The sequence below is a fragment of the Meles meles genome, chromosome 5, assembly GCF_922984935.1.
Source record: "Meles meles chromosome 5, mMelMel3.1 paternal haplotype, whole genome shotgun sequence".
Taxonomy (NCBI): Eukaryota; Metazoa; Chordata; class Mammalia; order Carnivora; family Mustelidae; genus Meles; species Meles meles.
In genome coordinates, this window is record NC_060070.1 from 101,396,937 (window position 1) to 101,424,551 (window position 27,615).

The 27,615-nt window shown below is 39.4% G+C and overlaps 2 pseudogenes; one reads left to right on the plus strand and one right to left on the minus strand.

Annotated features, from left to right (window-relative positions):
• Positions 1–7,351: 7,351 nt before the first annotated feature.
• LOC123942181 lies at positions 7,352–11,006 on the minus strand (annotated as a pseudogene).
• Positions 10,977–23,514, plus strand: LOC123941480 (annotated as a pseudogene).
• The last annotated feature ends 4,101 nt before the right edge of the window (positions 23,515–27,615 follow it).

Genomic DNA, 27,615 nt, shown 5'->3' on the forward strand with positions numbered 1-27,615 from the left:
TTTTATACCAATACTATGTTTTTAGATTACTGTAGGTTTGTAATATTGTTTGAAATCAGGAAACAGAATGTCTCCAAATTTCCTTTTTCTCAAAATTGCTTTAGCTATTTAGGGTCTTTTGTGGTTCTGTATACCCTCGCTTAAAAATAACATCTATTTCTATTGGAATTAGACAGATGGGGCTCCGTTACTTTTAGCATCAAAGAGACCTGATTTGGCATTTGGGTTCCATGTGAAGGCCTGATCTGGGATAGGTCAATTAAAGAAGAAAAAAGAAGGTACTACTAAATGTGGCTTTCCCAAGCTTTTATGTCATGATAGCTTCTAGAAAATAGGGGTTCTGGGTCCTTCAGTGATGTTGCTGGCAGAAGAGGAAAGTTTAGGGAAAAGTTAGCTTTGGGAATATGGGCCTTCAGTACGGGGTGTTGGTATCCATACTATGTATTGCCATTCCTACCAGGACCTTGTAGTGACCAGTTATAAGCTAAATAACTTTCAGGGTGCTGGAGGTGCCAGAGAGTCTTCTTCCAATACTTAATTAGTCTGCAAAACACTGAGATTGAAATCTAGTCTGAGGCTAAGAATGAATGTGTATTGCAGTCTAATGTTACCTAAAACATATTCATGGAAATACAGCTCTCAAGGGGTTGCTTTATAGTGAAAGAAGTCTTTAGGAGAGACTGGATTAAGTTGTAGACTGGGCACATATCATTCTCCCCTCAGGTTCATCCCCTGAAATCACAGGACACACACACACACTTGACATGTAAACAGAAGACATGTAAACCAGACAGAAAGTATTTTAATTCGGGTCTTGGATTAAGTACAAATCAGTATCTACTCTTCCTACTCAAACCCCATTAAAAGGATGGTAAGGGGAGCACTTAGGTGGCTCAGTCGGTTAAGAGTCTGACTCTTGATTTCAGCTCAGGTCATGATCTTAGGATTATGGAATCTAGCCCCATATCTGGCTCTGCACTGGACGTGGAGCCTGCTTGGGATTCTCTCTCTTCTCTCTTCCTCTGCCCATACCAGCCACTCCCTCCGGGGCCAGGTGTGCATGCACTCTCTCTTACTCACTCTTTCTAAGAAAAAAAGATGGTAAGGAATTTTTTTAAAAAGTTGAAACCCACAATAATTCAGGGGCATCCACAAAGCAAATATTTAATGATTAATCTAAGTCAAGGAAATCAAAAGAAGTCCTCATGTTGGCATTCAGGTACCCTAAGTTCTCTGTCACTTGCTCTAAAGGGAAGCCAAGGAGAAGTCTGTTTCACATCTATTCATGCCCTAGGTGAAAGAAGCTGGGAACAGGACATGGGTGACATGATAGAAGAGAAAATGGAGCCCAGACATTCTGAGCACAGAGCTGCTTCTAGCTGAACAATTGTTTTTCCCTGACATAAGCTTCATCCATTAGGTAACAGAAAAGTGAGATAGCCAGACCTCAACATGTAGATTCAGGGAAGTAAATATTATCAAATGTAGAGAAAAGAAAATAAAGAAGTTACACATACTAGGTAAGAACAAATAGAATATCTGAATGGTACTTCTAAGCATCAGAAAGATGAAAGAAAATGTATAGAAATTTTGCCAGACTGATACAGATATACAGACATATCTTGGTGAATATGTACATATCTATATTCATATATAGTGAAATGGAATACAGCAGGCAAAAGACAGAAACTCAACATAGAAGAAAAAGTGACTCAGAACATTCCTACCTATTGCTTACCAAGAGATGGCAGACCGAGGTGAATAAATTTAGAAACAGATCAATGCATAATGTTTGTGATACAATCCCATAGTTTGGATTCAGTAAATAATATTGTGGCAAGTAGTTGTCCATGTAGAAAAGAATAAAGTTAGATTCTAAATTCATATGGCTTACAGGGCTAAACATGAAAAATAAGAAACCAAATACAATTATTGAAACATATTTTTATAATTTCGAGTTATGTATAGTCTTCTGGTGAAAAGAGAAAAAACATCCACAAAGGAAAAGACAGATGGATTTGAATATTCAAAAATTTGTGAACAGTGAAAGACAGCATAAATCACATTTATAAGATTTAAAAAATAGTTGATTTAACAAAAATGCCAAGAGAAAGAGTTAATAGTCAGCATCTGACATTTAGAAGAGAATTTTGCTATAAGAAATAAGCATATCAAGAGACAGAAACTGGAGACAGACCACAACATTTTCACCTTAGAAAGGTCTCAGCTGGACAGGAGGAGAAACAGGAAAATATCACCATTTCCAGTTCTGAGGGAATGTGAGAAGAGGAACCGGGCAACATGGCAGGAGAGTAGACAGACAGTAGACATGTCCTAAGAAAGGAGTTTCATGGCACATCAACTGAGGGGAATACCAAAGGCAGAAGGGCTCCTTTACCCTGTGTATGGGTCTTGGAAGAGACAGTTGTATGGAGGTCTTGTGCACCTATTGGTGTTGTCCAATAAGGCTAGGAGAAGGTGAGAGATTAGTAGAGTATTTTATGTTTCTGAGTTCCTGCAATGCTAAGTGGGCCCACTGCGCTGAAATGGAGCCCACTATCATGAGGGTGAGTTAGCCTTGCCTCAAACCCTGACTGTTGGTCATCTGGGTTGGAAGGCAGGGTAAAATACGTGACAGATGCTTAGGGGAGTCTGCAACTCTGCAAGGACTGGGAGAAGCCAAGGTTGTGGTAGTGGCAGATGAGGAATGGGGCTGTGGTTCTCTCTAAACTGAGACTAAATCAACTTTGGTGTCACCAGCTGAAGATGCCATAAGTAGATGCGTATATAATATGTGTGGCTTGGATGGGTCAACTGTAACCCAGCGTGTATCAAGCCAGCCATTCTGTAGATGGCATGTACTGTGCACAAAGGACATTTTCACTTGTCCCCTGATCTCACATTAGTCCATTCCTTAGATAGACTAAATTCCATCTTGGAAGGAGTAGAAATAAAGGTAGAGGTAGTGGTGGTCAAGTGCATGCAAGACTGACTAAATGATTATATTCTGAAAGTGAACATTACCTCAAATACTATTTAAATTATTCAATAGATTTAGGGGGAAATTGGTCTGACATTTAGTTAATTATCCCTTCTCTTTAGCAAGTGGAGTTCATGAGGATGATGAACAAAATAAAGAAACTATATTCTCTGTGCACATCAAAGATTGTGATTCCTTTACATTAGCGATAGACTCGGAAGAAATCTTTTCAAAAATATAACAAAGAATTAACTTGCCAAAGGCAAGGGAAGAAAGGGCAAAAATGAACTATTGGGACTTCATCAGGACAAAAAGCTTACGCACAGCAGGGGAAACAATCTATGAAACCAAAAGACAACCAACAGAATTGGCAAATGACATATCAGTTGAAGGACTAGTATCTAAAATCTATAAAGAACTTATCGAACTCAACACCCAAGGAACAAATAATCCAACCAAGAAATGGGCAGTAGACATGAATAGGTATTTCTGCAAAGAAAATATCCCAGTGGTCAACAGACATATGAAAAAGTGCTCCACAACACTCAGCATCAGGGAAATACAAACAAAAACCACAATGAGATATCACCTCACGCCAGTCAGAATGGCTAAAGTTAACAAGTCAGAAAACCACAGATGTTGGCGAGAATGCAGAGAAAGGGGAACCCTCCTACCCTGTTGGTGGGAATGCAGGCTGGTGCAATCACTTTGGAAAACAGTATGGAGGTTCCTCAAAAAGTTGAAAATAGAGCTACCCTATGACCCAGCAATTGCACTACGGGGTATTTACCCCAAAGATACAAACGTAGTGATCCGAAGGGGCACGTGCACCCAAATGTTTATAACAGCAATGTCTACAATAGCCAAACTATGGGAAGAACCTAGATGTCCATCAACAGATGAATGGATAAAGAAGAAGTGGTATACATATATATATACACAATGAAATGAAATCTTGTTGTTTGCAACTACATGGATGGAACTAGAGAGTATTATGTTAAGCGAAATAAGTCAATCAGAGAAGACAATTATCATATGATCTCAATGATACAAGGAACTTGAGAAACAAGGCAGAGAATCATGGGGGAAGAGAGGAAAAAAATGAAATGGGATGAAACCAGAGAGGGAGACCACCCATAAGAGACTCTTACTCTCAGGAAACAAACTGAGGGTTGCTGGGGGAAGGGAGGGGTGGTGTGACTGGGTGATGGACATTGGGGACGGTATGATGAGCGCTGTGAAGTGTGTTAAGACTGATGAATCACAGACCTGTGCTTCTGAAACAAATACTACATTATATGTTAATTTAAAAAATTAAGAAAAAGATAAAATAAGATGGTATGAAGGAACTTCAAGTCAATTATTCATTCATTCCTTCATTTTATAACCCCTGAGTACCCTTTCCATGCCAAGTCCTAAGCTGGACATAGCATTGAGTCATTAGTAGCTCTTGCTATCTAAGATTTATAGGATGATGCAGACAAGCAGGGCCATTTTAAAACATTCATAGCTATACCTCAATCTCCTCATCTCTAAATAGGGATAATAGCATAACACCAGGGGGCTGTCATACAGTTTAAATTAATTAAAAATATGTAAAACACTTAGAATAGTGAATAGTACATATAAGCACTTAATAAATGTTACCTATCATCAATCATCATCAACACCACTAGCTTTATTCACTCTTTCTTTGGAAGCTGCATTTCATCAGTTAAAATTAAAATTTTTTACAATTAGGGGTGCCTGGGTGGCTCAGTGGGTTAAAGCCTCTGCCTTCGCCTCAGGTCATGATCCCAGGGTTCTGGGATCCAGCCCCGCATCGGGCTCTCTGCTCCTCGGGAGCCTGCCTCCTCCTCTCTCTCTGCCTCTCTGCCTACTTCTGATCTCTATCTGTCGAATAAATAAATAAAATCTTTAAAAAATTTTTTTTTACAATTAAAACAAAAAACAAAAAAAGAATTAACATTTTTAATTAAAAAAAGAAAAGACATAACAGTAGAAAACCTAGCAAAGGATTGGAGAAGGCAATTCACAGAATAAAATGGTCCATGCCTATATGAAAAAACATTTCTTTTTTTTTTATTTTTAAAAATTTTTATAAACATATAATGTCTTATTAGCCCCTGGGGTACAGGTCTGTGAATTGCCAGGTTTACACACTTCACAGCACTCACCATAGCACATACCCTCCTCAATGTCCATAACCCCACCACCATCTCCCTACCCCCCTCCCCCTGGCCACCCTCAGTTTGTTTTGTGACATTCAGAGTCTCTTAGGGTTTGTCTCCCTCCCGATCCCATCTTGTTTCATTTATTCTTTTCCTACCCCCCAAACCCTCCACGTTGCCTCTCCACTTCCTCATATCAGGGAGATCATATGATAGTTGTCTTTCTCTGACTGACTTATTTCGCTAATCATAATACCCTCTAGTTCCATCCACATTGTCGCAAATGGCAAGACGAAAAAACATTTCTTAAGGAACTATAAAGTAAACAATAATGAAGCATTTTTTGGTCAGTATATTGGAAAACCAGAAAAAGGCTTATAATCTTCTGACATGATTTCTAATATAAATGTTAAGGTTTTCATTACTCTGGTTGACTAGATGCCTCCTGATTAAAAATCCACATGAATTCTATTTAAGGTCATCAGGGAAATCTAACAGAAAATTGTCCAGAAGAGATTCAGGAAGCCCAGAATCCAGTGGCAATTCTAAAACAGATTTCTTTAATGACCTTAGGTGTAGAATTTCAGTGCCCGTTCTCCATATAAAACCTAAAGAGGGGGCGCCTGGGTGGCTCAGTCGTTAATCGTTTGCCTTCAGCTCGGGTCATGATCCCAGGGTCCTGAGATCGAACCCCACATCGGGCTTCCTGCTCAGCGGGAAGCCTGCTTCTCCCTCTCCCACTCGCCCAGCTTGTGTTTCCTCTCTCGCGTTATCTCTCTCTGTCAAATAAATAAATAAAATGTTTAAAACAAAACAAAACAAAACAAAAACCTAAAGAGGACAGACCTACTTTTTCTATGTATTACTGAAATGTGATCAAGATGAATGGCCTAACATAGAAAATATTTTCAGCACATTGAAAGACTGGGCACATTACTCAATGTCTGAATCTATATATCTGGTACCAACCAGTCTAATGCACTTAATTTGTTAAAAATTGCTCACTTAAAACCATTCATTTTTAGAGCTGTTTAAAACTGACTTGTTTTTTTGAACATTTTTTGAAATGTCCTTCAGACTGATAGATAGTATTAACTCAGACTCAGGGAACTGGTTGAATCTTATAGCGTGTAAATTTAGAAGCCACATACAATAGTAACCCACTGTACCCAGCTATTGTACCCTAAGTCTACATTACAGTCATTGAATTTCTATAAGTTAGCATTCAAACATTACAAAAATTCTTTGTGGCTCCAATTTTTAAGCTTTTCAATGTAACACGTTATTTTTCTGAAGTAAACTAAAATCAAATATTTCAGGGTTCATGCTACCTTGTTTAGCCACATTTTGAAGGAAGGTCTTTTGCGTGGCCGTGAAAGATGAAAAATGATCCAGATTGCAAGTCATGTTTTTTTTTTCTTTTAAAAATTTAAACCATGTACAACTTTGGTGCAAATTGTGTTGGATAACTTTAACTAAATTACGCTATACTAACCAATATGAGTGGATTCCTGTAAGAATAGTTCTGTGAAAATAAACTATATTAAAAAGCAAAAAGAAAGTCTCAGGTCATTCAGAATCCATCCTGAGGGGTGAACCTCTGCCTTACTCCTCTTTGCAATAATACTAAACAGATATCTTTCATGTGTGAACCATTATAGTTTTTTGTTTTGTTTTGTTTTGTTTTTGTTTTTGTTTTAGCTTATTTCACCCTCAAGACCCAGCTTCCACTTACTGATGTGATATCTAAAGTTTGGACAGATTCTGTAACTTAGCCAAGGTCTCACAGAGGCTAGAGCCTACAAGTTGAAGAATACACCAACTCTACCACTTCCTTCCTGAAACAGAGAAGTTACATTTTTATCTATTTTAAATACTGAACTCTTGTTTCTGATGCCATTGAGTACCTTCCACATAGGCTTTAGGGAACTAAATAAAATGCAATTCTAAAAGTGTTACTTCCCTGCTTGAAGCCATTAAATAGCTTCTCCTCGTGGTCCCCCAGATCAGCAGCATCAGTTGGGAATTGCTTGGGAATTGCTAGAAACACACATTCTCATGTCTCACCCTAGACCTAACAAGTCAGAAATGGAGGATGAGGCTCAGAAATCAGGGTATAAACAAGTTCTCTGGGTGATTCTGTTGCTGCATGCTGAAGCTTGATCTTTAGATGACATTCAGAACGCTTCTGTGATAACGCTTACTTCTTTAGCTTCTCTTGCCATTCATTGCTTCTCTCATCAAACTGTATCACTAAATACACTACCGCTTCTTCCTGTCCAAGAACAGTGTCAGCTGGTGGTTAAACACAAGGATTCTGGAACCAAGCTTCCTGACCTTGAAAGCCACCTATGCCATTTACTAATAGTACGTGTGACCTTTACTGAGCTACCTACAAGTCTTAGTCCCCCCTATATAAAATGGGGATGAAGGTAGTAATACTATCTGCTTAGTTCATTGTTGTAAGGATTAAATGAATCAGTATATGTGGAGCACTAAGAATAGTGGCCAGTATAGTAGGTGTTCTAGAAATACATCATTATATTTTTGCTTGTTGAATTAGTTTCCTGGAGCTTTTGTAACTAATGACCACAAACGTGATGCCTTGTAACCAACAGGAATTTATCTTGCAAAGTTCAACTGAAGTTCAACATCAGTTTCACTGGGCTGAAATCAAGGTGTCCACAGAGCAGCATTGCCTCCAGAAACTCTGGGAGAGAATCCATTCTTTGTCTCTTTCAGCTTCTAGTAGCAGCCTACATTTCTTGGCTTGTGGTCACATCACACCAATCTGTGCCTGCACTTCTACAAAACCTCGTGTGTGTGTGTGTGTGTGTGTGTGTGCGTGTGTGTGCGTGTGTGTAACTTCCCTCTACCTCTATCTTAAAAGGGTGCTTATGACTGGATTTAGAGCCCACCTGGAGAATCCAGGGTAATCCCCCATGGAAAGATTCTTAATTTAATCACTGCTGCAAAGACCCCTTTTCTTAATAACATTTGAGGGTTCTAGGGATTAGGACTTGACCTCATTGGGTGGCATTTATTCTGCCTGCTACACTTGTGTTATCCTCTCTACCTATAGTCCTCTTTTCTCTCTGATTCCTCCTTTTCTTAGAGATTTAGTGTAGAGTTTGCCTGTTCCAGGAAGCCTTCCATCAATTCCCCAGTGCCAGATGTAATTCTGTTCCTCTTTGCTCCCGTACTATCCTGAACCCCTATGCTATCTTTTTTCTAAAATAGACTTTATTTTTAGAGCAGTTTTAGGTTTAGAGAAAAATTGTGTAAAAAGTACAGTTTCCATATACTCCCCCTTCCTGCTCCCTCTTCATAGTTTCTCCTATTATTAATGTATTGACGAGCCAATATTGGTTCATTATTATTAATGGAAGTCCAAAATTCACATTAGGGTTCACTCTTATTGCTATGCAATTCTATGTTATGCAAATGTACAATGTCCTATATCTACCTTGACCTTATCATACAGAATAGTTGCATGTCCTCAAAGTGTCCCATGTTCTACCTATTCGGGACTCTCCCTATCCTCCTGATTTCTTGGCAACCATGGATGTTTTTACTGTCTTCATAGTTTTAACTGTTCCAGAATGTCACATAACTGAAATCATATAGTATGTGGTCTTTTCAGATTTCCTTCTTTAAAAACAATGTGCTTTTATGTTTTCTCCAAGTCTTTTTGTGGCGTGCAAGCTTATTTCTTTTTGTTGCTGAATAATATTCCATTGGTTTGGATGTTCCACAATTTTTTAGCCATTCACCTGTTAAAAGACAACTTGGTTGCTTCCAAATTTTGGTAATTTTGGATAAGAATTTCATAAACATACATGTGAGTTTTTGGGGGGACGTAAGTTTTCAACTCCTTTGGGTACACACCAAGGAGGATAATTGCTGAGTTGTATGGCAACAGTATGTTTAGTTTTATAAGTTTTATAAGAAATCACCAAAATATCTTCAAAAGAGGCAGTACCATTTTGCATTTCTAACAACACTGAATTAGCGTTCCTGTTGCTCCCTATCTTCACCTGCATTTGGTGTTGCCAGTGTTTTGGACTTTAGCTATTTTAGTAAGGGTGCAATGTCAACTCATTGTTCTAATCTGCAATTCCCGATGACATATGTAGAGCACTTTTCAAATGTTTACTTGCCATCTTTTGGGGTGAGGTGTCTGTCTGGATCTTTTGCTCATTTGTACATTGGACTGTTTGCTTTCTCATTACTGAGTTTAATAGTTCTTTGTGTATTTTAGATCTAAGCCTTTTATCAGATATGCTTTAAAACATATCTGACGAAGCCTCCTCGTTGGTGGCTTGTCTTTTTTCATTCTCTTAGCAGTTTCTTTGGTAGAGCAGTTGTTTTTAATTCTAGCAGAGTCCAATTGATCCATGTTTTTTTCTCATGGATTGGACTTTTGGTACTTTATCTTTTTTTTTTAAGATTTTATGTATTTGTTTGACAGGCAGAGATCACAAGTAGGCAGAGAGGCAGGCAGAGAGAGAGAGAGAGAGAGGAGGAAGCAGGCTCCCTGCCAAGCAGAGATCCTGAGTTGCTTTTGCTATAATGTGTCTGCAAGGGTCAGTGCTTGTTGACTTCAGTATCAGTTTGGTGTTGGAAGATGCAGCAGGCTTGGCTAGAGTTTCAGAGGTCAGGCTTATTGACAGTGTCTTCCTTCTTTCTACATCCTGAGAACCGGTTTTGTCACTAGATGAAACCATGTTTGATTGCAGTAATTCATTCTCCAGAGCCCTTTCCAGATCGTAATGTTGGCAGTGGTTCTCCTCTCCCTGTTTCACAGTGCCCTGAGCACTGTCGCTGTGACTTCTTTTTTTTTTTTTTAAAGATTTTATTTATTTATTTGACAGAGAGAGAGATCACAAGTAGGCAGAGAGGCAGGCAGAGTGAGGGGGGGGGGAAGCAGGCTCCCCGCTGAGCAGGGAGCCCCACATGGGGCTCGATCCCAGGACCCTGGGATCATGACCCGAGCTGAAGGCAGAGACTTTAACCCACTGAGCCACCCAGGTGCCCCTTGCTGTGACTTTTGATAGGAGGCTGCACCAGCTGTCTGTCCTGAGATGCCGTGCTCCCAAGGTTAGTGGTGATTACCACGTTTGTGACTCTATCACTTTTCATGGTCACACGGTGGGTATCTGTGGGCAGAGGCTCTGGGGCTTTAGGGTCAGCAGCTAAAGGTTTCTTCGTTGTTGCCGAACTCTCATCTCTTACTAGCAGGGGCTTTCTAAATGAATTAATCTTAGACTGAACAATTTGGCCACGGTGAGACCCAAGCACAAACTTCTTGGGCATGTTAGCATCTTGCTTTGGTTTTTCTGTGGATATTTGTTCCTTTTTATTGTTGTTTTTAAAATGAGACACTTGGCTTAATGTCATGTGTTGATGTTGAGGGTCATCTTTAATTGGTATGGACTGTCCCATTTGATTATTATCTTTAAAATTATGTAAAGTCAATCACTATGGTTGAATTGGTTGATTCATTAGAAGGTCTTAAAGGAATACAATTTTTTCTCATTGTTATATGATTTTTGTTTCCAGGAGGTCTACTGACATTTTCTTTACCAGCCATTTTTGTTTTAAATTTCAGAACTTTTGTCTCTTTCTGGACCTGACCCTCAGTGTTCATCACTTTCTGGTCTCTACTACTGGGTATGTAATCTTCCTGTTTGCATGCAAAAAAAGCTTTTCTTTTTAATATATGTTCCCTGAGTTTTTGTCTCCTTTGTTTTCTGAATGTAGGCTGAGCCGTTTAGCTGGGGGCAGTGTAGCTCCTGAGGCACGGCTGGGAGCCCATGGCTGCTTCCAGATGGGGAGGCGTCTCGGCTCTCTATCAGGTAAATTGTTTATCTTTGTTTCATATAGTTATTTTTTGGAAGCTTTATCTTATTCTTTAGTTTAATCTTAGAGAAAAAGCTTTCAGTTTTTCACCATTGGATATGAGATTGGTTATAGGTTTTTCTTTTTTTTTTTTTTTTTTTAAGATTTTATTTATTTATTTGACAGACAGAGATCACGAGTAGGCAGAGAGGCAGGCAGAGAGAGAGGAAGGGAAGCAGGCTCCCTGCTGAGCAGAGAGCCCGATGCGGGGCTGGATCCCAGAACCCTGAGATCATGACCTGAGCCGAAGGCAGAGGCTTTAACCCACTGAGCCAGCCAGGTGCCCCAGTTATAGGTTTTTCATAGTTTTCATATATGGCCTTTATTATGTTGAGGTATGCTCCCTCTAAACCCACTTTGTTGAGAGATTTAGCATGAACAAATATTCTTCTGTTTTTTCATTTTGCCTGACTGTCTGTTGGTTTCTATGTACTAGGTAGTTTAATTATGTCTCCGGGCCTTAAAAGAATGGTCTTATGAAGATTTCCTGTGGGGCCAAGAGCAATGATAGCCTCCTTAACCGGTAGAGCCAGGTGTTCTCGACATTTCCCCTGCTGGGCTATGTGTGACCTTCTGTTGTAAGATAGCTTCAGCTGCGATGGGCACAGTGACAGGTGGGATGGCTGCGACTGCTGCAGGTGCACTGGTGGGCTGGGATGACCTTGGCCCGGATGGCTGCAAAGCCCTGCCCGTGGCAAAGCCTTGTTGCAACCGCTTTAGGCATGCTGGTGGGCAGGGTGGCCCCAGACCCTGCTGTTAAAGTTTCAGTGTGACTTCTGTGGGCAGTCTGGTGAGCAGAAGTGGCACTCACTTTGTTGGCTATGAAGCCTGTCTGCAGCTTGATGCACGGGTGTTTTTGGTATAGTTATGTTGCGATATTTTCGCTTTACTTTTTGGTTTCCTGTCCAAGACACCATTGCCTAACCCAAATGTCATGAAGATATTCTTCTACATTTTCTTCTAAGACTTTTATAGTCTTAGGTCTTACACTGAGGTCTTTGACTTATTTTGTGTTGACTTTTGTATATGGAGTAAGGTAAGAGTCGAACTTCATTCTTTTGTACACAAATATCCAGTTTTTCTAGCACTGCTTGCTAAAAGAACTGTCCTTTGTCCTTTGAGTGGTCTTGTCACCCTTACCAAAAATCCTTTGACCGTATATGTGAGGGATTACTCCTAGGATCTCCATTCTATTCCATTGGCCTAATTATTCATCTTTATGCCAGTACCACACCGTTTTATCGATCCAATTTTAGTATATGTGCTGCCAAAGTGAGCACAACCACACCATATTAGATACTATCTTTGTAATCAGTTTTGAAATAATGAAATATAAGACCTCCAAATTTGTTCCTTTTCTTCAAGATCGTTTGACCATGCAGGGTGCCTTGAGAATTCATAGTTAATGTGAATTATAGGATGGATTTTCTATTCCTGCAAAATATACCATTGTGATTTTGATAGGAATTTTGCTAATTGTAGACAACTTTGGGTAGTACTGATATATTCATGATAGTAAGTGTTCCAATTCATGAACACATGATGTCTTTCTAAGTTTTATCTCTTTTATGAGTAGTTTTTCCATCTTCTTTACCTTTTCTGGGCAGTCTTAATATCTTATTTTTCAATGTTTATAAACTCATTATGTATTAAGGGCATTTACTTTTTGTCATATTGTGGCAAATATTCTGCCCAGTTAGTTATTCACCTTTCTACTTTTTTGATGATGTTTTGATACAAGTTTACCATCAAGTTAAAATTTATAATAGTCTTTTGAAGACTTTTTTTCCATTGAGGATAATTTTTTTGTTGTTGAAGTATAATGGACATATAGCATTATATTAAGTTCCAGTGTAGAGCATAATGATTTGATATTTGTATATACAGTTGACCTTTGAACCTCATAAGTTTGAACAGCATGGGTTCATTTATATGTGGATTTTTTCAAAAAGTACAGTACTATAAATGTATTTTCTCTTCTTTATGATTTTATTAATGATATTTTCATTAAAGAAAATACCATTTTCTTTTCTCTAGCTTACATTAAGAATATATATGCATAGCATACAAAGTATGTGTTAATCCACTATGTATTACTATTTCAATAACTCTCAGGTAAATGATTTCTTAAGTTGATGTCCTCTATGCAAACACTGATTTATTGTAAGTGACTCTCCTAATACTAAACATTCACTTCACTGGTAGTAACTTTCTCTTACCAGGGGATTTTTTTGAGATAGAAAGTAAGAAGCAAGGCTCTTTCTTAGTCTTGTTACTTTTTTCTTTTTTTTTAAAGCTTAGCAGTGTGTTAAATTCATCCCTTCATTTATCAAAGAATGCAATCTAAGCTCTCTTGATCAAACTCAGACTTGCTTTATTTGGGGCATATATTAAAGAGGGGGAGGGGAAAACCCTAAAAGATTTTGGATACCATCCTGTGAACATTGCGATACCAAAGCAAGATTGGATCCTTATTTCACATCTTGTTTACTTTTTCATCTTGTTTACACATAGTCCTTTCATTTTTGACAATATTGCTTTTCTCTGTTCAGTGGTGTAGGTGATGTTTTGTTGGCCTTTGCTTCATGGCAAGTCCCAGTAATACTTCAGTAGGTTTCTCGTGGCTGTCTCATGCATGCTCACAAGCAAATCTGTCACCTGCATACTTTTCCAACCTGGGCAGCCAGTCTGTGGGGTCCAGCTGGGGATATAACACCTGGCAAGTGACAGTAGTGTCTACTGATGTTGGAACCCTTGGGGTAGCAAAGCTATTCAACCTTCAGCAGGAAAAATGGGTGAAAGTGTGTTCTGCTTTCTGTGTTTTAGTTTTTAAAAGGAGTAATGTAGAGAAATATTGGTGCCCCACTGTTTTAAAGGGTTTCAGGAAACAGCTCTTCTGTGTTCTCCGTAGAACTCAGAAATGAATCCAGGGAAGTTGGACTCTGAAAGAAAAAATCTGAGTCATGAGGCCTATGTATAACACTTGGTGTATACTCATGCAGAATTTTTGAGGGGAAGGAACTGTCTGTCTGTCTTGGTCATGCTGCATTTCCAGTTCAGTGGTCCCTGCCATTAAAAGGATACTCAATGAATATTTGTTGGCAGCCAGATGCAACTTACCAACGCATTGTCAATGTCTTCTCAGCAACAGGGCAGTGAGAACTTAAGTAACTTAAGTAATTCCCAGGAGCTTCAGGGCCTGGGAATCTTTTCTCCAGGTACAGCAGATGATCTAGTGTCCTGTCTATAATGTGGTGACTTAAAGCTGCCCTAGGAAGAAAGGTTTCCCCAGGGATGCCTGAAATTCCCCGAAGAGATCATTGTTTTTCTGTTTATGTTTATTCTCACATGGGGGGATGGGCTAGCCTGGTGATGAGTATTAAGGAGGGCATGTATTGCAATGAGCACTGGGTGTTGTACACAACACCCATTGTACAACAATGAATCATGGAACACTACATCAAAAACTAATGATGTACTATATGCTGATTAACATAAGAAAAAAGAAAAAAAAAAAGAATCAGGCCTCAATCTTTTTGTCCACAAGCCTATTTCCTGGGAGCAGAGACCCATCCCTTTCACCCCCCACTACTCTCTGCCTTGGCAGGTTCCAAACAGAGAATTTATCCCTGGCTAAACAGCCATTATTATGGATATAGATATACATATACATACACACACACACACACACACACACACATATATACATATATATGATAAATTTATTTCCTATTAAAAACTCCACAGTGTTTGTGTGACTTGCATCTGAGACCAGCCAAAGGACCTGCTTACAAGGCAGAGTGGAGGCTGACATTTATTGAGTATCTCTTGTGAGCAAGGTACCTGGCCAGATGGACACTGCCTGGTGGAGATGACTTTATTAGGCAGATGTTACCATTTCCATGTTTACTGAGAACAAAGCTAAGGCTCTGAGAGAAATAAGGGACATTCTCAGGGTGATAGGACTGTGTTGGATTCCAGAACCCCAGTTCTCTTCTCTAGCACAGAAGACCACCCATTCCCGGGGGGGGGGGGCAAGGAATAAGTCATACATCCCTTCTTATATTCTCGCTAGGCTTTGCACAGGACTTTGGTATGTTTTATAGGAAATGCATGCAACAGAAACCCATTCAAAATAAGCTTCAGCAAAAACCACCTAAGGTACCACCTCGGATCTGAGGAAAGCTGAACAACCATGGCCTCTGCAGCAAGAGCTCTTGCGCTTTCTTCCTAATGCTCCACCGTGAGGGGACTCAATAAATGTACCTCTTTCTCTTAGCTGAAGTCCTCAAGAGAGAACGCAGTTGACTTCTGGCTAGCCAGTGAATTACCTCTTCTGGAGTCAGGTATTAACTGTAATTCAATCAGCTATGACCAAGAGTCATGAAGTAAAAATATGGTTCCCGGGAACTCATTTTTTGGGTAGATGAGACATTTCTCCAAAAACACAGTCATGTGTTGGGCAGACAGTCATGTGTTGGGCAGACATATCTGTTATATGTAACTCCATAAATGTTTGTTGCCTGGTTGTTTTTGTCCTGACCAAACACTTTGGGAACCTTGACTGAATCATTCTGTTTTTTGTTTGTTTGTTTGTTTTATTTTTATTTATTTATTTATTTTTATTTAGCCCCAAGACAGGGATTCATACGTGTTAAAGAAAAATATGTGTCATTTCTATATACCAGAGGTCCCCTTGCTTACAACCATTGGAGCAAATCAAGAAAGAAGAAATAGACTATTTATTCGTAAATGCTTGGTTTCAAGGGGGCAGAGGAAATAGGAAAACATCTGTGGCTAGGGCTATTGTGTTTGCTGCTGGAAGACGACCAAGGCCAGTTATCAAATGGGTGGGCAGCAACAAGTAGGTGTTTGCTTTGTTCTCTTAGGAAGTTATTTTGTTTTGCAAGTTGGTTGAATTTCTCTGGAGTCAATATCCGGGTGTTCAGAACTCTTTTTTTTCCCCCCCACTCAGAGTGCCTGAATTTTACATTTCACCTAACTCTAGAATTGAGCCAAAGCTGGTTTGTAGAAGTACGTTACTTGCAAGTTGGCTCTGAAGGTTACACACGCATGGGTTATGTCTATACTGCCACCTTAAGGGAGCTGCTGGAATTCCAATACGCTTTTTGTTAAAATGATTGATTATCAAATGTAAAATTTCAGAAAGGAAAGTGAGAAAGGTGTTTTATTTTTTTTTAATCATAATGGAGTAATTCACCCCTTTAAAAAATGACCTTCTGGAAGATTTCAAGGCATAGACAATGTTGCCAGGTATGTCTGAGTCATGTAGGTTAGGGTTTGAGAACCGCCTCAACCTTCCATGGTCAATGACTGTCCTTAACTCAGACCTTTTCTAAGCCACAAGTATAAAAAAGTGTTGTTAGTACTATTTCACTAACTATTTGACTAAAGGCCATAGCATGTGTTCATCTTTTGTACTTGGTAAGCACTTGGTAGATGATTGCTATGTTATCTGAAATTTGCTATGACTGAAGGCATTAGGGAAACCTTCTGCAGGGAGAGGGAGAGAAAGTGGGGGAGGGGGGTATCAGGAACTCAAATAAAGCCAAATATTCAACATATAACCTACAGTGGATATTCGGTAAACAGTTAAATGAGGGAAAAGGGGAAAGGAACAATGTCACTGGAGATGAGTTTAACTGTCAAAATGGGGATGGAAAACATTCTTTCCACCATTCTTTTTAGAATTGGGGAATCATAAAAATACAGAATGCTCATGTGGTGAGGACCCTAGACATGTGCTACCTATTTCTTTTCTCAAATGGGGCAACCAAGTGGTCGAATCATTTCTCAAGTATTTGATTATGATTCAGTAACACTGCAATTAGAACCCAACATCTTGACAAATAACCTAGTGCCCTTTATATAATGTGGAGATACCACTCAAGGTTGGCCAAAACAAGACTTCCCTGGGTTTTCTTTCTTTCTTTCTTTCTTTCTTTTATAACTTGGGAAAGTTATTTAATATGACTATGCTTTGATTTCCTCACCTGCAAAACAGCCATAATAATAATATCCTACTTCAGAGGTATAGGTCCAATGAGATGCTTCATATCAAGCATTTAGAACTGTGCTATTAACGTCCAGTATGATTATCAGACCACAGAGTTCACCTTTCACAGTTAAATGGTTTCCTGCGCATGACCAATCAGGCTTTGCAATCTCTAAAATCATTGGCTCCCTAACTCTGTGTCTCCATGATAATCAAAACGTTATTCCTTTATAGCTCTTGGTATGTGGCACAATTGCCCTTTTTTTTTTTTTTTAAGATTTTATTCGATAGAGAGAGAGCAAGCAGGGGGAGAGTCAGAGGGAGAGGGAGAAGCAGACTCCCTGCTGAGCAGGAAGCTTGATGCAGGGCTCGATCCCAGGACCCTGGGATCATGACCTGAGCTGAAGGCAGATGTTCAGATGAGCCACCCAGGTGCCCCTATTTTGATATAATTATAGATTCCTTTACAGTCCTAAGAGATAATACTGACAGATCCTGTGTACCTATTACCCAGTTCTCTCCAGTGTAAACAGTTCACGGATATCACAAACAAGATACTGACATTGATATTGACATCGATCTTACTCAGATTTCCCCAGTTTTACTTATACTCATTTATGTATGTGCTTTTAGTTCTATATAATTGTATCACATGTACAGGTCCCTGTATCTAATATCACAGTCTAGCTACAGAATAGACCCACCATCCACAAAGACCTCTTGTACCATTCTTTTATAACTATACCCTCTTCTCTCCCGCACTCTCTCCACTCTGGAGACCACTCAACTCTGCAACCACTAACTGATATTAGGCTTTTCTCATTGGGTGTAATTCATGGAGACTCACCTAGATTGTTGCCTATAACCTTAGTTTGTTTTTTGGTATTGCTTAGTAGTATTTGATGATAGAGGTACCACTGTTAAACCATTCACCCCTCAAAGGACATCTGGGTTGTTTCCTGTATTTGCTTACTAGGCATAAGGCTGCTATGAATATTCATGTACAGGTTTTATATAAATATAAGTTCTTATTTCTCTGCGGCAAATGCCCAAGAGTGCAGCTGCAGGGTAAGAACAGCAATGACATATTTAGTTTTATGAAAAATTGTCAAGCTATTTTCCAGGGAGCACTGCTTTATAGCAAATGCAAGTGGTCCAGTTTTGGGACATTCTTACCAGCATTTAGTATTATTGCTATTTTTTATTTTAGTTTTCCGAATAGGTGTGTAGTGATACCTCATTGTGGTTTTAATTTGCATGCCCCTAGTGACTAATGATGTTGAACATCTCCCATGCTTTCTGGCCATCTGCCTCTCTCCTCTTTAGTAAAACATCTCTTCATATATTTTGCCTCTTTGTAATTGGGTTATTTTCTTTTTACTGTTGAGTTTTGAGAGTTTTTTTAAAGATTCTATTTATTTATTCATTTGTCAGAGAGAGAGTGAGAGAGAGGGAGCACAAGCAGGGGGGAGCAACAGACTTAGGGAGAAGCCAGCTCCCCACTGAGAAAGGAGCCCGATATGGGGTTCGATCCCAGAACCCTGGGACCATCATGATCAGGGCCAAAGGCAGATGCCTTACTGACTGAATCACCCAGGTGTCCCATGAGAGTTCTTTATATATTTTAGATATTAGGTCATAAAAGACATCTTACTTTTATTTTTTTTTTAAAGATTTCATTTATTGGGGCGCCTGGGTGGCTCAGTGGGTTAAAGCCGCTGCCTTCGGCTCAGGTCATGATCTCAGGGTCCTGGGATTGAGCCCTGCATCGGACTCTCTGCACAGCAGGGAGCCTGCTTCCTCTCTCTCTGCCTACTTGTGATCTCTGTCTGTCAAAAAAATAAATAAAAATCTTTAAAATAAAAAAAAAGATTTCATTTATTTATTGGAGACAGAGTGCAGAGAGAGAGAGAGAGAGAGAGAGAGAGACTGTGAGTGGGGGTGGGGCTGGGGAGGAAGCAGAGGGAGAGGGAGAAGCAGACTCCCCACTGAGCAGGAAGTCCAATGTGGAGCTTGATCCCAGGACCCTGGGATCACGACCCGAGCTGAAGGCAGACAGTTAACCAACTGAGCCACTTAGGTGCCCTGACATTTTTCTTTTAGAGTGAAATATCAACATTGGATTATGGGTAGCATAGTGTATGTACTAGTAAAATACATGACCACAACAGCCAAAGAAAGGGAGGAGGTAAATGAAAGTACACTGGTATGGTTCTTAACATTATATATGAACTGACAGTGTTAATCCATGCCAAACCATAAGAATGCATATTGTAATCATTTAAAAGACACAGAAAGAGAAATCATTAAAAAAAAAAAGATATAATTAAATCAATAGAAGAAATAAGGTGATGGGGCACCTGGGTTGCTCAGTTGTTACGCGTCTGCCTTCTGCTCAGGTCATGATCCCAACGTTCTGGGATCAAGCCTCACATCAGGCTCATTGCTCCATGGGAAGCCTGCTTTCTCTCTCCCACTCCCCTTGCTTGTGTTCCTGCTCTCGCTGTCTCTCTCTCACTGTCAAATAAATCAATAAAATCTTAAGAAATAAGAAAAGAAAGAAGGTGGAATACCAAAAGATGGCAAGAGAGCAGGATTAATGGGAAAAAGTGCAGCTAAAACAATAGGAAATGAATAAAAAGATAATACACTTAAATCCAACCATATTGATTATTATATTACAATAAATGTTAGTGGACTATGACCTTTAATTTAAGAAGTTTTTAAAAAGACCCAACTATTGAGGTGTTTACAAGGGACACACTTAAGTATAAAATCATAACAGGTTGTGAGTAAAATGACAGAAAATATTTATTATACTAGCACTCATCATTAGAAAGGTGATATGGCTATATTAATGTCAGACACAGTAAACTTCAAAATAAGGAGTATTACCAGAGGTAAAAAGAGACATTGTATTATGTTACATGGGTCAGTTCATTAAGGAAACCAACCGATCCCAAATGTGAAAGTAACTGCTAACAAAGTTTCAAAGTACATGCGCCAAAAACTGACAAAACTAAATGGAGAACTAGACAAATCCACAGTGGTATTTTGAGATTCAACACTCCACTCTCAGTAACTGACAGTAAAGCAGACAAAGAGGAGGGCGAAGGATTCAGAAGAGTTGAGTATTATAAAAACTCAGTGTAATAAAGAACACCACACACTGGATAGGTCAGATACACTTTTCACGTGAACATGGGGTTTTCATCAGAAAAGACCCATGTTGAACTATATGTTGAACCATAAGACAAGTCTAAAATTTAAGCTTTAAATCACATAGGCTATTATATGACCACAATTAAATTGTTAGACATTAGGCGCCTGGGTGACTCAGTTGGCTAAGTATCCAACTCTTGGCTTTGGCTCAGGTTATGATCTCAGGGTCCTGAGATTGAGCCCCACATTGGCCCTGCTCAGCGGGGGTCTGCTTGAGATTCTCTCTTTCCCTCTGCCCCTCCTTCCCTCTTGTTCGCTCTATCAAATAAATAAATCTTTTTAAAAAATTGTTAGACATCAATAATAAAAAAGATATCTAGAAAATCCCCAAAGATTTTGAAATGAACTAACATGCCACTAAGTAACACATGGGTCAAAAAAATCATAAGAGATTAAACATATGAACAACAATAAAAAATACCACCTAAGAAAATGTGTGTAATCAATACGAAATCCGTAGCTTTAACCACTTATATGTTAGAACACAAGCCTTTTACATTTTAAAATGAGAGTGGGAATAAAAGAGATTTCAATATGGAATTTCATTTCACAGTAACTTTGTTCATACCATTTCTCTTTGTGAGTTGGAAAATGTTTGTAAACCAATGAAACTAAATACAAAGGCAAGTATAGAATAGACCATCAGAGGGCACTATTCTTTAACTCCAGAGGAAAAAGCCTTTACTGTGAAAAACTGAACACGTGCTCACTCTGCAGGAAACCTGAGATAGCACTGAGATTGGATGCCTTTATTTTGAGAATGAGACAGTTAAGGGTGGGGGTGGGGGTGGGGGTGGGGAGTGGTGGAGCAAATGACTTCCCAACATAGTAAAAATTCTAGGAATAGAGTCAGAACTAGAAACCAGTCTCCTGACTGTTAACAGCGCATCATGATTCTTTGTGAAATCAGACACAGACCCAGACTTTCCTATGGGCTTATGCTCATGAGCGCTATTCCACCAGAATCTCCCAGCGATGAGATGTACGCCTGGAGTTGCTGCAGCTGCTGTGGGTAAGGGGAGGCAAAGAGGGACGGAGACACCAGGACCTGGAGGCATTTGAGCGCCCAAAAAGTTGTGCTTGAAACTAGCGCCACCTCTTGGATGTTCTGGTGATGCAAACCCATATAATTCCTTTTTATTGAAAGCCAGTTGGTACAGGATTTTCCGTCACTTGCAAGCAAGAATCTTGAATATGACAAGCTCCTCTGCTTTACAAGACAGCCAGTGGAATTCAGGACATAGGGTTTTATTTTGGAAAGCAAAAAAAATAAAAGGTTCTAGGTAACTCACCAGGACTATGTGTTGCAAGGTGATAACTAAGGATAGAAAAACAGATGAGGACATGCTCATGTTTCATTTTCCCCCAGAAATTTTAGTTCCTAAGTTATGGATACAATTATTTTCTTCTCTGATGACTTACCCATTGCATTCTTGGCAAGGTAAATTATTTCAAAGACCATTAAGAAAATATGCTGCTAGCAGGGAGATGCCGTTTGTGTCATCTTTAATACAACAAGAGTATTTAGCCCTGACTCTCCAGGGCTAAAGAGCAGGGAGTAAAAATACTATACAGTTGATGTACTTTGCTTTTATGTGAATTATCTCATTTCCATCCCACAGCAACTCTGCAACGTATTCTCAGGTGTCTTTTACAGACAAAATAGAGACAAAGAAGTTATGAACTGCCTAAAGTCTCCCCACTACTATGTATAAATATGAAGATATGAACTCAAGTCTATGTTCTTGCCTTATGCTAGAAGTACTTGTATCCCCTTTGAACCCAGTCCTGACAAATTTCCTAGGAACTTCAGCGCATAGTACTTTTGATTGAGGTGTTAGCTGTTAAACAGTTTTCATTAAGAGGGCATATGGTAAGGCAGGTTCCCTTGCACAGACCGCCTCAGAGTCCTGCTGTAACAATCAACAGTCTCTTCCTCCTCCCCACCATCTGCTCTGCAGCTGCCAAGCAGCAACCATGAGTGAATGCATCTCCATCCATGTTGTCCAGGCTGGTGTCCAGACTGGTAATACCTGCTGGGAGGTATATTGCCTGGAACATGGCATCCAGCCTGATGGTCAGATGCCAAGTGACAGGACCACTGGGGGAAATGACTCCTTCAACACCTTCTTCAGTGAGATGGGCGCTGGCACGCATGTGTGCAGGGCAGTTTGTACACCTGGAACCCACAGTCATTGGCACCTTGTCCACGCTGAGCAGCTCATCACAGGCAAGGAAGATACTGCTAATATGCCCAAGGAGATCACTGACCTTGACTTGGACTGAATTCAGAAACTGGCTTACCAATGCACAGTCTTCAGGGCTTCTTGGTTTCCACAACTTTGGAGGAGGAACTAGTTCCGGGTCCACCTCCCTGCTAATAGAGAGTCTCTCTGTCGAGGACGACAAGAAGTCTGAGCTGGAGTTCTCCATTTACTCAGCCCCTGGTTTTCACAGCGGTGGCTGAGCCCTACAATCCATCCTCATTACCCACACCACCTTGGAACAATCTGATTGTGCCTTCATGGTAGACAACAAGGCCATCTATGACATCTGTCGTAGAAACGTCAATATCAAACACCTAACCTACACTAACCTTAACCACCTTATTAGCCAGATTGTGCCCTCCATCACGGCTTCCCTCAGATTTGATGGAGCCCTGAATGTTGATCCGACAGAATTCCAGACCAAGCTGGTGCCCTATCCCTGCATCCACTTCTCTCTGGCCACCTCTGCCCTGTCATCTCTACTGAGAAGCCTACCATGAACAGCTTACTGCAGCAGAGATCACCAACACATGCTTTGAGCCAACCAACCAGATGGTGAAATGTGACCCCCGCCATGGTAAATACGTGGCTTGCTGTCTGTTGTACTGTGGCGACATGGTTCCCAAAGATGTCGGTGCTGCCATTGCCACCATCAAGACCAAGCAGACCACCCTGTTGGTGGACTGGTGTCCCACTGGCTTCAAGGTGGGCATTAATTACCAGCTTCTCACTGCGGTACCGGTGGAGACCTGGCCAAACAAAGTGCGAGGCCTGGGCTCTCCTGGGTCACAAGTTTGACCTGATGTAGGCCAAGTGTGCTTTTGTTCATTGTTATGGAGTTAGGGCATGGAGAAAAGAGAGTTTTCTGAGACCCGTGAGGACATGGCTGCCCTTGAGAAGGATTGTGAGGACGTTGTGGATTCTGTTAAAGGAGAGGGTCAAGAAGGAGAGGAATAGTAAAGTTAAAAACGTCACAGGGGAGGACACCTGGATATCTTAGTCAGTTAAGCGTCTGCCTTTGGCTCAAGTCATGATCCCAGCATCCAAGTCAGCTCCTTGCTTGGCAGGGAGCCTGCTTCTCCCTCTGCCCACTGTAGCCCCTGCGTCTGTGCGCACTCGCTCTCCAACGAATACATAAAATCTTTAAAAAAATAAAAATTTTAAAACTTAAAAAAAAATGTCGCAGAGGTGCTGCTTTTACCAGGAAGCTTATTCTGTTTTAAGCCTTAAAAGTTTGTGCTCTAATCAGTTAATTTGTATGTAGCAGCATATACTCCCATATACAATTACTGACCTGTGCTAAGGGTGCCTGTGTGGCTCAGTGGGTTAAGCTTCTGTGTTCGGCTCAGGTCATGATCTCAGAGTCCTGGGATTGAGCCCTGCATAGGGCTCTCTGTTCAGTGGGGAGCCTACTCCCCCCCCCCCACCTACTTGTGATTTCTGTGTGTCAAATAAATAAATAAAATCTTTAAAAAACAACAACAATTACCTGTCCTCAAAAACACAACGCTTTGTTACAGACCCAAGCTATCCATTTCTCTTTTGGGTGTGAATAAGGTATTCCTGTCGTTAGTGGGGGGAGGGGGGTGGGGGGGAGGGCACCGTGAGAGCATAATGGATTCAAAGGTATTAAAAAAATGCTAGTTTTTGCTCAGAAGTTCCTTCTCAATCATTGGTACCCACTCCTCCCCCCCACCCCCCCGTTTGAGGTATGACCTACATAAAGTGTTTAAAGTAAGCTCATCTTAATTGTACAGCTTAGTCATTTTTGAACATATTTATAACCATGAATCATCACCTAGATTAAGATGTAGAGTGAGTCTAGCACTGTAGAAGTTTCTTTTATGTCTTTCCAGTTGGGACTAGTCCATTCCCACCTAGAGGCAATCACTGGTGGGGTTGGGTAATTGTCACTTAGTCCTGTCTGTTCTTGAGCTTATAAATTGAATCGTGTAGTATATATATATTTTTAAAATCTGGCTTCTCTACTCAACATGACATTTGTGAAATTCATTCATGTTGTAGCAGTTCTTTTCTATCCTGGTGTTATAGTACGTTGCTGTACCTTTTTAAAATTGAGGTATAATGGACATGTAACATTCATTTCATGTGTACTACATAATGATATATATAGATCATATGATATATGATATATATCATTATGATATATGATAAATATACATGTATGTATATATGTATGCATACATGTATATATATGCATATATGATATATATCATAATGATATATAGATATATAGATCTATATGTCTAGATATATATCTAGATCTAGACATATATATAATCATATATATAGATCTCTATATGATAATCTCTATATATGACTAGATCTATATATATATCTATATCTAGATAAATATTGGCAAAATGATTACCATAATGAGTCTAGTTAACATCTGTCTCTATACATAGTTACAAAAAAGTTTTTTTCTTATCACAAGAACTTTAAAGTCTATTCTCTTAGCAACTTTCGAACATGACATATAGTAGTACCGACAGTTACTGTGCTGTACCTTACATCCCCATGACTTGCTAATTTTATAACTGGAAGTTTGTACCTTTTGACCTTATTCATCCATTTCTCCTACCCTCACCCCACACTTCAGCAACCACTAATCTGTTCTCCGTATCTGAGTTTGTGGTTATGTGTGTTTTAAGATTTCACATATAAGTGAGATTATACTGTATTTTGTCTTTCTCTGTTTTACTTCAGTCACTATAATGCCCTCAAGAGCCATCCGTGTTGTCACAAATGGCAGTATTCCTTTCTTTTTTATGGCTGAATAGTATTCCTCCATGTATACGTAAACCATACTTGGTTTATTCATTCATCCACTGATGGACACTGAGGTTGCTCTCCTGTCCTGGCTGTTGTAATAACGCTGCAGTGAACATGGTGGGAAAGGGGTGCAGATAAGTGTTTTAATTTTCTTCAGCTCTGCACCCATGGAATTTCTGGATTATATGGCAGTACGAGTTCTAATGTTTTGAAGAAGCTCCATATACCGTTTTCCATAGTGGCTACGCAAATTTACACTCCACCAGCAGTTCATAAGCAGTCTCTTCTTTCCATATTCTTGCCAATGTTTACTTCTTGTCTTTTTGATCAGAGTCATTCTAACAGGTGTGAAGTGATATCTCACTGTGGTTTTGATTTGCATTTCTCCGACAATGAGTGTTGTTGAATACCTTTTCATGTACCTGTTGGTCATTTGTATATTTCCTTTGGGAAAATGTCTATGCACACTCTCTGCCCATTTTTAAACCAGATTTCTTTTATTCTATTGACTTGTATGAGTTCTTCGTAGAGTTTGGATATTAACATTTTATCTGATAGAAGATTTGCAAATATTTTCTCTCATTCAGTAGGTTGCCTTTTCATGTTGTTGATGGTTACTCTCCTGTGCAAAAGGTTTTCAGCTTGATGTAGTCCTTGTTGTTTATTTTTGCTTTTTCTGCCTTAGTTTTTGGTGTCGAGTCCAAAGAAACATTGCCAATTAATGTCAAGAATCTTACCACCTTTTTTTCTAAGAGTTTTGTGGTTTCAAGTTTAACGTTCAAGGCTGTAAGTCATTTTTTAAATTGAAGTAGAGTTAACATACAAATGTTATGTTAGTTTCAAATGTACAACAGAGTGATTTGATCACTCTCTATGTTATGCTATGCTGACCTCAAACATAGCTACCATCTGTCACCACATGATGCTACTACAATATAACTGACGATATTCTCTATACCTTATATCCCATGAATTATTCATTCTATAACTGGAAGACTGTACCTCTTGCTTCCCTTCACCCATTTTACCCGTGTCCCTATCCCTTCTTCTCTGGCAACCTTTAGTTCCTTCTTTGTATTTATGATTCTGTTTCTGCTTGTTTGTTGGTTTGATTTTTTTGTTAGGCTCCACATATAAATGAAATTATATGGTATTTGTCTTTTTTTCCTGATTTATTTCACTTAGAGTAATACCCTCTAGATCCAAACATATTGTTGCAAATGGCAAGATCTCATTCTTTTTGATGGCTGAGCAATATTTCTGTGTGTGTGTGTGTTTCTGTATCAATGGACACTTGGGTTACTTCCATATCTTGGCTATTGTAAATAATGCTGCAATAACCATAGAGCTGAGTATTTCTTTTCAAATTAATGTTTTCATTTTCTCTGAGTAAATACTTGGAAGTGGAATTATTGCATCTTAGGACATTTCTATTTTTAATTTTTTGAGGAAACCCATGCTGTTTTTCACAGTTACTACACCAATTTACATTCCTACCAAGTACAGGTTTTTCACCTCCTTGGTTAAGTTTATTCCTAGGTATTTTATTGTTTTTGGTGCAACTGTAAATTGAACTGTTTTCTGGATTTCTCTTTCTGCTACTTCATTATTAGTGTATAGAAACAGTCTATTTCTGGGCATTAATTTTGTACCCTGCAATTTTACTGAATTCATTTATCACTTTGAGTAGTTTTTGGGTGGAGTCTTTAGGGTTTGCTATGTATGGTATCTGTCATCTGCAAATAGTGACAGTATTATTTCTTCCTTACCAGTTTTGATGGTTTCTGTTTCTTTTTCTTGTCTGATTGCTGTGGCTAGGACTTCCAGTACTATGTTGAATAAAAGTGGTTGTTCCTGATCTTAGAGGAAAAGCTCTCAGTTTTTCCATCATTGAGTTGATGTTAGCTGTGGGTTTTCATATATGCCCTTTATTATGTTGAGGTATGTTGCCTCTCAACCTGTTTTGTTAAGAGTTTTCATCATGAACAGATGTTGAATTTTGCCAAATGCTTCTTTAGCATCTGAGATAAAATCTCATGATTTTTATTCTTTGTTTTGTCAATGTAGTGTATCACTTTAATTGATTTGAAAATACTGAACCATTCTTGCATTCTTGGAATAAACCCCACTTGATTGTGCTGAATGATCTTTTTAAAGTATTGCTGAGTGCAATCTGCTAATATTTTTGTTGAGGGTTTTTGCCACTATATTCACCACGCATATTGGCCTGTAGTTTTCTTTTTTCTTATAGTGTCTTTGGTG